The 14,459-nt window shown below is 41.2% G+C and overlaps 1 long non-coding RNA gene across 1 annotated transcript; it reads right to left on the bottom strand.

Moving 5' to 3' along the window:
• Positions 1-8,889: 8,889 nt before the first annotated feature.
• LOC131881801 (uncharacterized) lies at positions 8,890-9,722 on the bottom strand. The gene is made up of 3 exons (XR_009373398.1): positions 9,429-9,722; positions 9,096-9,342; positions 8,890-9,005 (listed from the first exon to the last, which is right to left on the bottom strand). It is a non-coding gene; the product is annotated as an uncharacterized LOC131881801 (long non-coding RNA).
• Positions 9,723-14,459: the final 4,737 nt, after the last annotated feature.

The following is a 14,459-nucleotide window of genomic DNA, read 5'->3' as shown; positions in this document are numbered from 1 at the left end:
CACGTAGTGATTTGTCACCTGATTTAAAAAGTGGAATGACTTTTGCAGTTTTCCATTCTGTTGGTATGTATCCGGACACAAAAGAGATGTTCACTAACCTAGCCAACGGCACTATTAAAACTGAAGCTATATGTTTTAGAATTCGGTTTGACAGACTGTCCATTCCTGAACTGTTTTTCGACTTGAGCTCATTTATCACCGCCTTTATTTCTTTACATTTTACCCATTTGAAATAAAAAATTCTCGACTTTTTGGGTCCTAATCCACCCATGAGCTCTGCGTTATGAGAGGGAAAATTTCCGTTTAACCTATGTTTGCAAAATAGTTGTTAAATATTGTCCCAACTTCTTTTGGTTCAGATGTGATATGGTTTTCTTTGTTTGATTTGAGACTAAAAGAAACTGTCTGTGATTTTGTCGTATTACCCATTAGTTCATTTACACCCTTCCAGAGGGTCTTCAAATTTTTTTGATTCACTTTAAAAAAGTTCTTCCAATGTATCTCTTTGGCTAACCGCACTAGCTTGTAATATAATTTAGCGTAACTATCATAGGTGTTTTTTGACCCTATATTAGGATGTTTCCTGAATTTATTTAACACTTTATCTTTCTGTTTGCGTGACGTCATCAGCCCCCATGTCATCCAAGCATTTTGTTTTGTGTTCCCTTTATTACATCGTCTTTTTACTATTGGACGAGCTATATCAAATATCTGAGAAAATGTTGTCTCAAATTTTTTAAATGCCTGCTTGGGGTTTTCCCATATCTAACACCCAGTCTTTGACTTGCAATAAATCCTTTTTTTATATATTCTTTTCGGGTTTGATATACCGATACAGGAGAATGAGTTCCCTGTAAGTCACAATTTATAAAAGATTTGGTCACATAATGCGTTCGAATTTGCCGCTCTAGGGCACCCTTGAACGAAAGGCTGGTCTGGGATGGTTGATAAAAAACGATCTAAATGTCGCTTAAAACTTAACAATGGATCATCTAGTAAATAGAATCGTCGAAGTGAGCATGGTAACAGATTATAAAGGGTTGGTGCTCGTTTAGTACAAAACAGGATTTTAAGGTCTTCACCAACTTTTTATCTGATGGGTTGAAATTGAATTTGATTTCACACGTGATGCCTCTTCTGTCACTAACGTTATACATCATTCCGGGTTAGGACAAAGTGCATGGAGACATTTAAAAACATAAAGGATTAGGTAGCGTTCGTACCTACGCTGAATACTATATAATTCAAGGGATTGAAGTCTTTCCCAATAGCTTAAGTGGGACATGCCTGCAATATATTTTGTAAAACTTCTTTGTACTTTTTCTATCTTATTCAGCCCCCCTACATTCATTTTAGTCTTTTTTGTTAGGTTCTCTTTTGGTTGTCCCTAATTTCTATTTCCTTGGACAGGGTCTTACTTATTACTGATTTCATGCTTATTGAAGTAAAAGTTGCAAAGTGATCACTAACGTCACATTCAAGTATTCCAGAGGACAATACCTCGGAGCAGTTAGTAAAAATATTGTCTATTAAAGTGCGGGAGTGTGCGGTAATCCTTGTAGCATCATTGATCAGGGGTGATAAACTAAACTGTCCTAAAAGGCCAATGAGGTCTGTAAGAGTCTTAGATGTTTTCAGCAAATAGATATTCAGATCTCCACAAAGAAAGACTGATTTTCCTCCAGTGTTTGCTAGAAGATCATTTTGTGGAAAGCTCGATTAAAGTCAGCATGTGGTGGGATGTACAAAGAGAGGAAGACTCTTTTTCCTAATTCAATTCCTATTACCTCACAATCTTCATCCATTAATTCAAGGTTTTTAGGTTGGCTATATTTGTGGTTTGATTTAATCGAAAATCCCACTCCACCTCCCCGTCTGTTCGTTCAATTCCTATCAAGTCGTATCCACTGAATTTCAGTTCAATTCTAGAGAATTGCCACATTTCCTGCATCGCCAAAATCTCTGGTGCTTGTTCAAGAACAAGGTCTCTGATCTTTTCTTCATTGGCAATAATAGACCTCACATTTAGAGACACTAGCCATGTCAAGTTCATGCTCTTCAAAGTTTTTACGTATCCTAGATCGTTGAAATTTGATGGCTGATTACCCCCGCTCATATCATCATCGTCTAAACCCAACTCTGGACCAAGTATACAAATTGGAGGTCTCGCAATTTTTAGGTGCTTAGTAATTGATACCACTTTTTGCAGTGTGTTGCTCTGAGAGGAAGAATTTGAGAAAAAGAAAGGATAGATCTTGAACAGTATTGACCGGGTGTTTAAAACGGTTTCAACGTGACCACAAGAATAAAGATATTTCAAATTGAACAGTCAGCAAAACTTGTGGATGCTTGGGAGCAAGATTTGAGATTAATGGATACTTGTCGAAAGACATGCTTAAGGAAACTAAAAATTCAACGGACAAAAGAAGGACAATGACCAGCACAAGGGAACAAAACTTTATACTTTCTTTGAATAAGTCGATTCGACCTTCTCTCTGACCAGGAGCAATGGTCCACGAAAACCCAATACCAGCTTTGTTCTGGTACCAGGAGCCTCCTTCCTCAAATTGAAACTCAAATCTGTGTCGAGGCGAAGATGGTCCTTGGCAAAGCACGCTGGTATGTAATCACCAACATGTAGCCCCTTTTTGGCCAACCCTCCACGAGCCAGGCACCTGAAGAACTCTTTTTTTTATCCATCTCGTTGTAGAACTCCACCGACGAAACGGCCCTGACTGGACCTTTGACTTTCGTCTTTTCACCAGGACTCTTTGCCAAAAAAGGCTTGGAGTACTTGATTGGACGTTCATAACCAACATCTTTCATCACTTCGGATAACTCTTTTTTATGGCCTTTGATCACAATTTTGTTTCTTGCTTTTCTTATCTCGTGTTGTTTTTTCCAATAAGTCAATCCTCTCGGACGTCTCTTTCATTTGCTTCAACATCACCAAAGATGTCTTCAACAGTCGAACAATAACAGACATTGCCTTTTTGTCTTTTCCCCACCGATGTCCTTGGCAAGTGATTCCAGTTCTTGTAGGCACTGGATTGCTTCATCCTTGGTTTCTGTTGGGGTTTCTTCCATCTCCACCAATATAACTTTTGATTCCTTTCGAGGTGCAAGGATTTCGCCCAACATACTCGTAAACTTAGTAGGCGATTTCTTGCTACTCCGAATTGCTTTTTTCATTTTGATGAGTCTTGGCTCAGGATGTCTCAGTTTTAAATGGAGAGTTTGATTTCGCACGTCTGCACTCTTTGAGATCTGATTACTGATTCCATGCGTCCATTGATAGCTTCTCAGGACGTAAGGTATCATTGATACGAGGGGAACGATGCAGGGTGGCAGGGCCATCAAATGGGGACGTGTGGGATAGAGAAGTATGAGCAAAAGCTTGGAAGACATTTTGAGGCAATTCATCCAAGGTGGCCGAGGCGGCACTCAGCTCTTCTTCCAACAACTCATAGTCTTGTGGAGTCGAAGAATCGCACAGATCAAGGACACTAAAGACTAAAGTTTGGATGCTTTTGCAAAAAACCAAATTTATTGGAGTCTAAAGTTCACATTGAAATCTGGTGTACTGTACTTTAATATTACTCTGTACCCCTTAAATAATGCCTGCCTTTCATGCAAACTTCCTAAAAAGTAGAAATCTAAACTCTACCAAACTATTGCTTATTCCTTTTCCACCAATGCCTGATGGTCTTGTCAAATGTGTGGATTAAGACAAAATTATCAATTGTCCATCCCCAATATTCTGATATGTTAACATTTATGTACATGTTCCTTTAATGCTTATTCCTTACATTTATTTTATATTCATTGTAAGTTACTCATCAATTAGTCAAATGGTTCTTGTTTATCTTCTACCTATGCATGTTTTTGAGCCAGTTTTGCGCAATATTTTACTGATTTGAAAGCCAATTTGGCTGTTTTTTTTTATAAATTTGATGCTCATGGGTATTTCATGTATTCTTTTGATTTTCAAAATTAATCAGAAATATTTACTATATGAAGGGAGTTATACATCAAAGAGATCATTATTTGATTAAAAGCACTAAAAGTACTATGCTGCATGGATAATCTTGTTTTCTTGATACTAGAGTTACTGTCTTAATTCAACGCAATGGCCTAACTTGGCGGTCAGGGGAAAGCCGTGTCGTTTCCTCTTTTTAGAGTCCTTGAATAGTCACACATGGCGTCAGTTAACGAACACAAATTCCGCCTTAGCGAACGCTCAGTTAATTATAATCTAATGAAAGCTGAAATAATTAGATTTAAAGAGACAGGTGAAAGCCGTGAGGGGAACATAAAAGCCTATTTTTTAAAGTTAGAATAGAACGCTTTGAGATTTGATTGTAAAAGCACGTCTTGCCCCAAGGTAAGATATTATACCGAAACAGTGTATTGTTCTGATGGCTCTCAACCTTCCAACGCTGATGCGGAATCTCTGTGCATTGTCATTCGGTTGCCATTATGGATGATATTTCTCTTCTTTTCAGGAGTGTAATTGAAAACAATGCCTGTCCCAATCTCGTTGTTTACCTTAGTTGGGACCTTCGCACTTCTATCTTTCGTGTTGTTAAGCATGACGTCAACTATTTCCGAAATAAAAAATGCTCTCAAAGAACCGTCTTCTTCAGAAAGCAAAGCTACCCTTCAAGAACTTCAAAGATATCATGGGCAGGACTTATTACAATCTAATTTGAAATCTTTAAATCCCTTGCCAAAGCTAAATTATGATAAGATGTGTCAAGAAGACCAGGCTCGGATCCAAGACGTTTTTGAATTTGATGCTGCAGCAAACTCATTGCATCAAATATCGACCATTTTGGGCAAAACTGTCAATAATCCAATTCAATTGGGTTGCCAGGTGATGAAGCGAGTAGGTAAGTCTATCCATATCGTTGGATGTCATTCATCATTATTGCAGGTTGCGCGCCTTTCCTTCTATGTTTTTCCAGTTGAAAGTTTTTTTTTTTTTTTTGCGATCTTTGGTCATGTCAGATTGTAAAATGTATAAAACTGTATGTATAAATATCATATACAAAAATCGATTAATAAAAGAATAAAATGGTCAAGACTGATAAAATAGTTGACTAGAGTGTGGTATCACAGTGAGTTTGACTAGTATTGGTTCAGTGCACATGAAAAAAGTGAAGAGGGAAATTGCAGATAGTACATAAACAGGTGGGGAGAGGTAAATATGAAAATCTTGGTTATTGCAGTAGAGTGGTTGGTCAGATTGAACAGATCTTTTGTCAGCTCCCGTCGTTGATGGCATTGGGTCGGGAGCCGGACAAAGGTACGTGAGCGCCCAATACTCCGAAGGGATGTCGGGCCAAGGACAATAAGGTGTTATTAAGTCCTTGACCGGAAGGACAACTTGTGTCCGGACATCACCTCCGGAAAGGTCAGGTTCCCAACACTGTTGGACACTAACCTTGCCAGCCCGATGGTGAGGGGCTCGGTTTCGCATAGAAAATGCGTCCATGCATTATTGGCATATTGGGGCACGCACAAGTATCGTTTGAGGAACTTGGTGAAGGTGGCATCGGCGGATTTGAGGGCGGATTGGGCGGAGTTGGGAAGCCAAAGGTGAAGGCCATAAAGGAAAATTGGAGAGATGTAGGTCCGGAAGAGTTGAAGAACTATTGGAAGGGGAGATTCTTGATAGGAAGTCTATTGTACATGTATCCGATCCTGGCCTTAGCTTTTACTATTGATGATTTAAGATGGTTGGTAAAGGAGAGTTGAGTGGAGAATGTGAAACCGACATAATTAAAATTATTGACGATTTCAATCGCACTATGGTGGATATGGAAGGAGGTGGGAGGCAGACGACCTTTATGGAAAACCATGGCCTTCGTCTGATATTATTTGACTTGAAGGCCGTTCTCTTGGCAATAACCGTGGAGTGCATTGATGGCATTTTGCAATTCCACGGCTGAATCAGCCAAGAGAACCAGGTCGTCTGCATATTGAAGATATTGTACCATACAATGGTTGATGGTGGGGCCTTGGTGGGTGGGCTTCGGGCAGGTCGGATAATCATAAGATTGAAAAGAATTGGCGATAGAGGATCCCCTGCGGAAGGCCAACGGAAGTGAAGTAGCAGGGGGATAGGTCCTCACCAGAACGTGTCATCTCTTTTTCCGTATACTACGTTAATCCTCATCCGGTTGATAAAAGTTGCCAAGCAGAGAAGTGAATAAACGTCTGTCGAATCGAATCCACTAAATCTAACAGGTTATGGGCCTCAGACCCGCTTGACTGCGCGGTTGAACCTGACACGAGAGACACCATGGCTGGTATAGACTCTAGAAATGTGATTACTCCCCTGAAAGGTGCTAACTATGCCACCTGGAAAATCCAATGCCGCATGGCATTGATGAAGGATGGGGTGTGGTCGATTGTGGATGGAAGTGAGGTTGAACCCACTGTAGGAGATGCCGATGTGGCCAAGTATGCATCGAGGAGAGATCGGGCACTGGCGATCATTGTGCTGGCCGTGGACACCCGTCTGTTGTACCTCTTGGGAAACCCCCAGAACCCGATAGAGGTTTGGAGATTGTTGGAAGAGCAATTTCAGAAGAAAACTTGGGCCACACATTGGAGCTGCGACGATGGCTTTTCGCTTATCAATTAAGGAGCAATGGGGCGTGCAAGATCATATCTAGGCAATGACTGAGATTTTCGAAGAATTGTCGGTCATTGGGAGTCCCGTGGACGACGAAGACAAGGTTGTGCACCTCCTGGCTAGCCTCCCTCCGAGTTTGCTATGCTGGTGACTGCGTTGGAGGCTCACTCAGAGGTTCCGCAGTGGAGTCGTTATGGAACGAATTCTTAACGAAGAGCGAAAAGCAAGAGTGACCAAACAGACCTCGAGAAAGGCCTATCAGTGGCTAAGTCGTTTGGATCTGGATCAGAAAAAGTAGTATCAAGTGCTACCACTGTGGTATGAGCGGTCATTTCAAGAAGCAATGTCGCAAGCTGGAAAAGAACGATCGTTTCAACCACCAGGCAGCCGGTGGTAAAGGTGGGCGAGACATTACCCCACAAAATTTCGGATTAATTCAAGTTGCATCAGTAATGCGAGGGAAAAATGAAGGTTGGATAATTGATTCTGGCGCTACGAGCCACATGTGTAAGGATGTAAATGGGTTTGTGGACCTCGTAAAGTTGAAGAAACCGGTTTGTGTCACTCTTGGAGACGGTGGAAGCTTAGAAGCGACGAGTGTGGGAAATGTTCCCATCATCTCGGAAGTCCGTGGTGAAACTCGAATTGTACCTTGTATGATGTACTGTACGTTCCTGGTTCAGCCTACAATTTACTGATGTGTCCAAGTCTGCAGATCGAGGAGTCCGAACAATTTTTGATACTGACTCGTGTCAAATGGAAAGTGCGGATGGATATGTGCTGGCAATTGCTATCAAAGTCGATAGCTTGTATCATTTGATGATTCAGTCCAAATGTGCGGATGTTCTTCTCTGCCAGAGTTACTGATGACACAAGGGTAAGCGCGTGGCACAGAAGACTTGGACATCTGGGAACGAGCGGAAGGCGTGAGTTAACAAAAGGGACCTTGTTAATGGGCTAGAAACACTTGAGATTTGAAATGAAAATGATGCTTGTGAACCCTGTATATAAAGGAAGATGTCAAGAAAACCGTTTCCCAACAAGCTACAAGACGTGCAACGCATTGCTTGGACCTGGTCCACAGCGAGTGTGTGGAAAGATGGGAGTTCCATCCCTTGGAGGGAGAGAGTACTTTCTTGACCTTAGTCGACGACTACTCGCGGTTTGTTTGGGTTTACATTCTAAAGGAAAAGCGAAGTATTCAAAGTAATTCACAAAATGGAAGTGTCTGGTTGAAAAGGAATCCGGAAGAAGTATCAAGACTATTAGAAACCGACAACGGAGGCGAGTACACGTCAAATGAGTTCGAAAAGTTTCTGAGTAAAAATGTTATCCAACACGAAGTGAGTGTCCCGAGAAACCCTGAACAAAATGGAGTAGCCGAACGTGTCAACAGAACGTTGGTGGAAACTGTGCGAGCTCTCATGGTCGAGGACAATTCCCGAATGGTTTTTTTGGGCAGAGTTAGTGTCAACCGCAACCTATCTCAAAAACCGTTGGCCAACAAAAGCATTGTTGGAAATGACTCCGTTTGAAGCATGGTCAAGGAGAAAACCCTGTGTGTCTCATCTGAAGAGGATCGGATGTGTTGCCTTTGCTCACATCCCAGACGAATTAAGACGTAAACTTGATGTCAAGGCTCAAAGAACTATATTGCTCGGTTACGGAGACAACGTGAAAGGCTACCGTCTATATGACGTTGAGAAAGAGAGAATCATTCACAATCGAAGTGTGATCTTCCACGAAGATCTGATTGGATTTGAACGCTTTTCTGAATGGGAGAATGAGACTCAAGGAGTTCTTGAACTGAATGATAATCTTTATCCGTTGGAGGAAGAACAGTCAGGCCAAACAGAGAAAGCACAGTCCCCCCCGCTTCTGAGGACTGAACGTCGTCGTCGACCACCTGAACGCCTCGGAGAATGGGTCAACATGGCTACAAATTGTGGTGAACCATGTTCTGTTCACGAAGCTATGATGCAAGAAGATTCGGAACAATGGAGGAAAGCCATGATGGAGGAGATGAACTCATTGGAGCAAAATCAGGTTTGGAAGCTGGTGGATCGTCCGAAGGGAAAGAATGTTGTGAAGACAAAATGGGTCTTTAAGATCAAAAGGGATGAAGGAGGTAACCCTGACCGTTACAAGGCGAGGCTTGTGGCGAAAGGTTTCACTCAAAAACAAGGCCTTGACTATGACGAAACTTTTTCTCCTGTAATAAGATTTGAGACCATGTGAATTGGGTGAAGATATTTATATTGAACGCCCGGAAATGTTTCACAAAATCCATGACGATGACCGAGTGTGCAAACTCACCAAAGCCTTATATGGCTTAAAACAGTCGCCAAGATGCTGGAATAATCTGTTGGATGGATGGTTAAAGAAATTGGAATTCGTGCAAATGAATGAAGATCCATGTCTTTATGTGTTAAGAAAAGGGAAACCCCTGTACCTGGCCGTGTACGTTGATGATATTGTGTTGATCTCGAGTGATGGTGAGTGCATTGCTTATATCAAGCAATTGTTAGCTGAACGCTTTCACGCCAAAGACCTAGGAAGGATGAAATATTTCCTTGGAATCAATGTACATCAGAATTCTGCGTTGGGAGTGATATGGGTTGGACAGCCAGTCTATGGAAAAGAACTCCTTGAAAAGTTTGGCATGATCGAGTGCAACGAGCTTGACTCGCCTTGTGATCCTGGAATTCGTTTAGTGAGAGCATCATCAGAAGAAGAGGCTGAAGATCCCGTTGGATATCGATCTTTAATTGGAGGTTTACTCTACCTTTCGTTGCGAACAAGACCGGATATGGCGTTTGCCGTCGCCAATGTTGCCAAATTCTCGGCCCATCCCAACAAAAGTCACTGGATTGCCGCCAAATGAGTTTTAAGATACTTGAAAGGCACGTTGAATTATGGAATTCGATATTCCAAGATGGGTGATGCCACTCTTGTCGGATATTCCGACTCAGACTGGGCGGGTGACGTCGAGGCCGTGTGGCTACGAAACCTTCTGACAAGTATGGGACTGACGCTGCGGAAACCGACTGTGATTTTTGAAGACAACTTGCCCTCGATTGGACTTCCGAAAAATCCACAGTATCACGGCCGTGCTAAGCACATAGACATCCGTTATCACTACACGAGAGAACAAGTTCAGGAAAGAAATGTAGAACTGAAGTATTGCAGAACGCAAAACATGGTTGCCGATATGTTGACAAAGGGGCTGCCTAAGACCAAATTGAAGAAGCTCCTCGACTTATGTGGAGTAGTTACTCCAAATGATGATTGAGGGGGAGTGTTGGATGTCATTCATCATTATTACAGGTTGCGCGCCTTTCCTTCTATGTTTTTCCGTGTCATCTCTTTTTCCGTATACTACGTTAATCCTCATCCGGTTAATAAAAGTTGCCAAGCAGAGAAGTGAATAAACGTCTGTCGAATCGAATCCACTAAATCTAACACATATTTTATGCCATATCATTCCTTCACACTCAAATTCATAGTTTTTGGACTCACAAGGACCATTTTTTGTGGACTTCCTTACCGCTACTAGCAGCATAGAACGTCATAGTCATTTTACGTAACTTTATTTTCATGCATTATTTGATCGACCGACAAGTTAGAGTTGTCACATCTGGCTGGCCCTTCCCTTCATTGCAAGGTTGACTTAAGATGCTTTGTAAAGGAAGTTCAGCTTATTCTCCTTCTCTCTGAATAAGCGATTTTCTCTCGGAATCCCTTATTCTTATTGGTAGAGGTTTTTCGAGGGCTGACGTTACCCATAGTTCTGCAAAAATAAAAAAACACCATAAACCTTACAGTTAAAAGGGTTCAAAGCGCTTGTATGTCAAACCCTCATTAGTGGAAAAATGATCCAAGTCTTTACCATTCTTTAGCATGAATGGATGGCTTGAAAAAGCGTGGAAAAAATATTGAGTATATTTAGAAACCCTGATAAGACATTCTAACGCAAGGTCCTAAAGTACTCTATGCTCTAGCGTGAGTTTTATTTTGATTTTTATACTCAACTCTGATAAACGTTATTCTCCACCGATTAGTTGGCGGTGCTCAAGATAGAGACTTTAAGGGCTATTAATATCGTGTTAGGTTAGGTTGGGTTAGGTTAGGTAAGGTTAGGTTAGGTTTTATAAGTTTAGGTTAAGCTTAAAAAAGTAGCACCGCCAACTAATCGGTGGAGAATAACGACTACCCTCAACTCTTTGAATCACGGAAATTCGAACAAATCAAAATAAATCCAACGCTGTAGTGTCTGTTCAGGGTTCCCACTTCCAGTTGGTTGATGGTAGAGACCTTGGTCAGAGACGCGCGAGGTTTGACTAGTGGCTCCACTTCAAAAAAGTAAGCAATTAGATGAACTAAAAAGTTTCCAAACAGATTTCGAATTGATGCGCTGTATAAGAAAAAGTACTGTCATTACAAGCACCATGGAAGATTTTTTTCAAGGACACTGCGAAATTTTACTCCAAGACAAGCTGATTCATGGATATGGTAATTTAGATTATTAAAAATAGCATTGTTACTTTCTAAATACTTTATGAACCCATTTTTTATAAGATTAGATTGCAAACATATTTCATTAGATTATTCAAATTAACATTATGGCATGTGAATTTGCAGAGTCTCTGAAGAAACAAGTTCCATATACTTTACAATTTCATTTGTTGAATATGGTTGTACTTGCTTTTTTGAAGTGCTTTAGTCCAAATTGACACTGGCAGCATACGAGAAATCAGCGTGACAGCTATATTTTATTGAGAAATAGCGTACTAATGCAATTCTAATGGCAAAAGACACTTTAATGGTGTAGAATATGTTGGTTGAACCCAAGGAGAATCGAATGTGTCATAAACCATTCAAAACTTTGCCTTTTTATGCAATGCAAACATGTTAGGTCTTTTTGGAAGTGACGGACTCCCTGTTGAGAAAGTTTCCAAACAAAGCCCATGTTCGTTGGCAATTGGCAGCCAATCAGATCGCTCGAATTTGATGACGTATACTCAACCTCGCGGGTCTCTGCATCCAGGGTCTCTAGTTGATGGTTAGACTTCGAGATTGTTCCGGGTTTGATTGGCAGACGGACCAAAAGTGACCCTATTTGTGGCAGTGTTGATATTTGGATGTATTTGTTGAACAGTTATGTTTATTGTTTATCAATGCTGGCACTCGAAAACACAATGTGTTAGAAAGAGTATAGGCATAAAAAAACACGAAAAAGTTGGAAGAAAGAGAGAATTCAAGAAAAAAAACCAACCACCAAGTGTTCCGTGCACAACCGAGTACATCATCCTAATATGATATGGATAAATGATGTACAGGATGAACGATAGGTCATGGAACGGTGTTTATCAAAATGTGTAAGAAAATCTATGTTGAAGTCTTGTGAAAACTGTGAAGTCGTTGGATTGCTCAACGTGTGTTCGTTTGGGGGCCAGATGACAACCAAAATTTTGCGCCTTGTGATTGGTGATTTACGGCAAAAAGAACCTCGAAATCTGGTGATTTTGAAAAATCCGAAAACCCCAACTTTGGTTGGCTATGGTTGGCTAAAATAGGAAACATTTTTGAAAAAAGTACACACAGGTATGAAATAGATTGCAAACATATTACAAAACATCTGCTGATGTTTTCCATCAATCTGAAATAGCTGTCAAAGAAACCAGGGTGCTGCTTGAAGAACAGGCTCACCCAGTAGTGGAGAAGGCGACTGATTTGACCAATGTAGAAATTGAAGAGGTGTCTCCACTTATAGTAGAGAAAGGAAAGACAGTTGTGGAGAAAAAAGTCTGTCCAGTTTATCGAAAGCAGCCTTGTCCTGATGAAGGAAAAGGCTGTCAGGTTGACCACCCCAAATGATGTCAAAAACTTCGGCCTTGAGATGTACAATTAGAAGAAGGGATGTTCAAAGGTAGATTGTCCTTTTTTCCATCCGTACATGTGCCGTCAGTCCATGAGTTCATGTACAGTGTACCTCTGTCCACGCAGAAGGGAGACATGAAACAAAGGAACAGGCAAGCTCAGTCTCCTAGTTATATAGTTGACCCTATTCGTAAACCTAATCCCATCCCACCCCACTTCCTTGACCCATTTAGCATCTTCCCTCCCACTCCTTATGCTTCCCATCTTGGACTTCCCGTAGAAGCGAAGATGAATTATCTCGAGTGTTTCAACCCCATTAAGTTTAGAAGCAACAGCTCATTGTTCCAATTACGAGTGTGTTGGGATTGATGACGTTAGTCAAATTGAGCAATTTGATGATCTCATAGTTACAGATCATGATGCTTTAGCGGTCATCAGGGACTTGAGGCATTCAAGTTCTCCTGGTCCTGATGGTGTGACATCTCAGTGTCTGTTGAGATGCTCACTGGTTATTGCTTCTGTTTTCTTGTAATTGATGCGTTGCATCTTGGATCAGGGCAAGTTTCCCTCTGCACTAAAGTTAGCTCAAGCTCATGTTCTTCCAATTTTTTTAAAGGGGGAGATAAGTTGCTCCACATTTGGCCAATTCCCCTCACTTCGAATATTGCGAAAGTGTTTGAGAAGATCATGAAGTTCAAACTTGTTGAATTTCTTGAAGCCAGCACGGGTTTCGAGCGCATTTTAGCATGGTTACCCAACTGATTGAGCAGGTTATTGAGGGACTTGAAAGGCATAAGTCAGTTGATGTTATCTCTCTTGATTTTGCCATGGCCGTTGATAAAGTAGGTCATGGCCTTTTGTTAAGTGGACTTCATGACATTAGGCTCCAAGGCAAAGTTCTCAATTGGATAAGAAGCTTCATTCAGAATAGGAAGCAAATCGTTGAGTTCGAGGGATCCCCTAGTGACATACATGATGTCAAGTCAGGTGTTCCCCAGGCCTCCATCTTAGGGCCCCTCCTTTTTCTAATATTCGTTGCCCCGCTTCAAAGGCTTAGTATTACTGCCAGTCTCACTTCTTATGCTGACGATACAAAGTTACTTTCTGGTAGGAATGGTCAAGATTCCATTAGCCTTGCAAAGGAGCTTAGAAAGAATCTACTCTTAGGTTTCTGAGAGTAATGTGGCCCTGAACGGAATGAAATTCCGCTCAATGACGTTTGGGTCAACTCTGACCTTTAAATACTCCTCTTGCAGATAATGGAGGTAAAGACATTGAGCAGGTCTCATCTATGAAAGTTTTAGGTGTAGTCCTGTAAAACAATGGAAAGTTCGATAAGCATATTCAGTTGAAGGTGGTTAAAGCTTTTCAAATGTGTGGTTGGATATATCACATGTTTAAGTCCAGAGACAGCATCATGATGTTAACTCTGTACAAGTCGATTGTTCAACCACATCTTGAATATGCTTCACCCATTTTGGCTCCAATGAGTTCACTAGGTTTGCAAAAGGTTGAACAAGCCCACAGATGTTTCACTAGGATTGAGTGAGCTCTCATATTGGGAGAGATTAAAAAAGTTGGGACTGTACAGTGTTCAGAGAAGGTACGAAAGGTATATGATACTGTACGTTTTCAAAGGCATTCATGAGCTTTGTCCCAACCCAGGATTTAGGGTCAATTCTAGTGACCGTAGAGGCTTAATTTGAGAGCACCTTCAAGCCCTCGAGAATCCAGGCTAGTTCAAACAATGAAGTCCACATCTATTCTTTCTAGGGCTCCTTCATTGTTTAATTTGCTTCCCTCTAATATTCGTAGGGAATACGTAGGCCTTGTTGATCCGGTTGCATCTTTCAAGTCAGACTTGGACAAGTTTATAGATAGCATTCCAGATCAACCCTACATTCAAGGACTCGGCTCGGTCTGCCAACTCAAATTC

Source organism: Tigriopus californicus, chromosome 6 (assembly GCF_007210705.1).
Source record: "Tigriopus californicus strain San Diego chromosome 6, Tcal_SD_v2.1, whole genome shotgun sequence".
Lineage (NCBI taxonomy): Eukaryota > Metazoa > Arthropoda > Copepoda > Harpacticoida > Harpacticidae > Tigriopus > Tigriopus californicus.
Note: the sequence above shows the minus strand (reverse complement) of the source record. Positions and strands in the feature narration are given on the sequence as shown.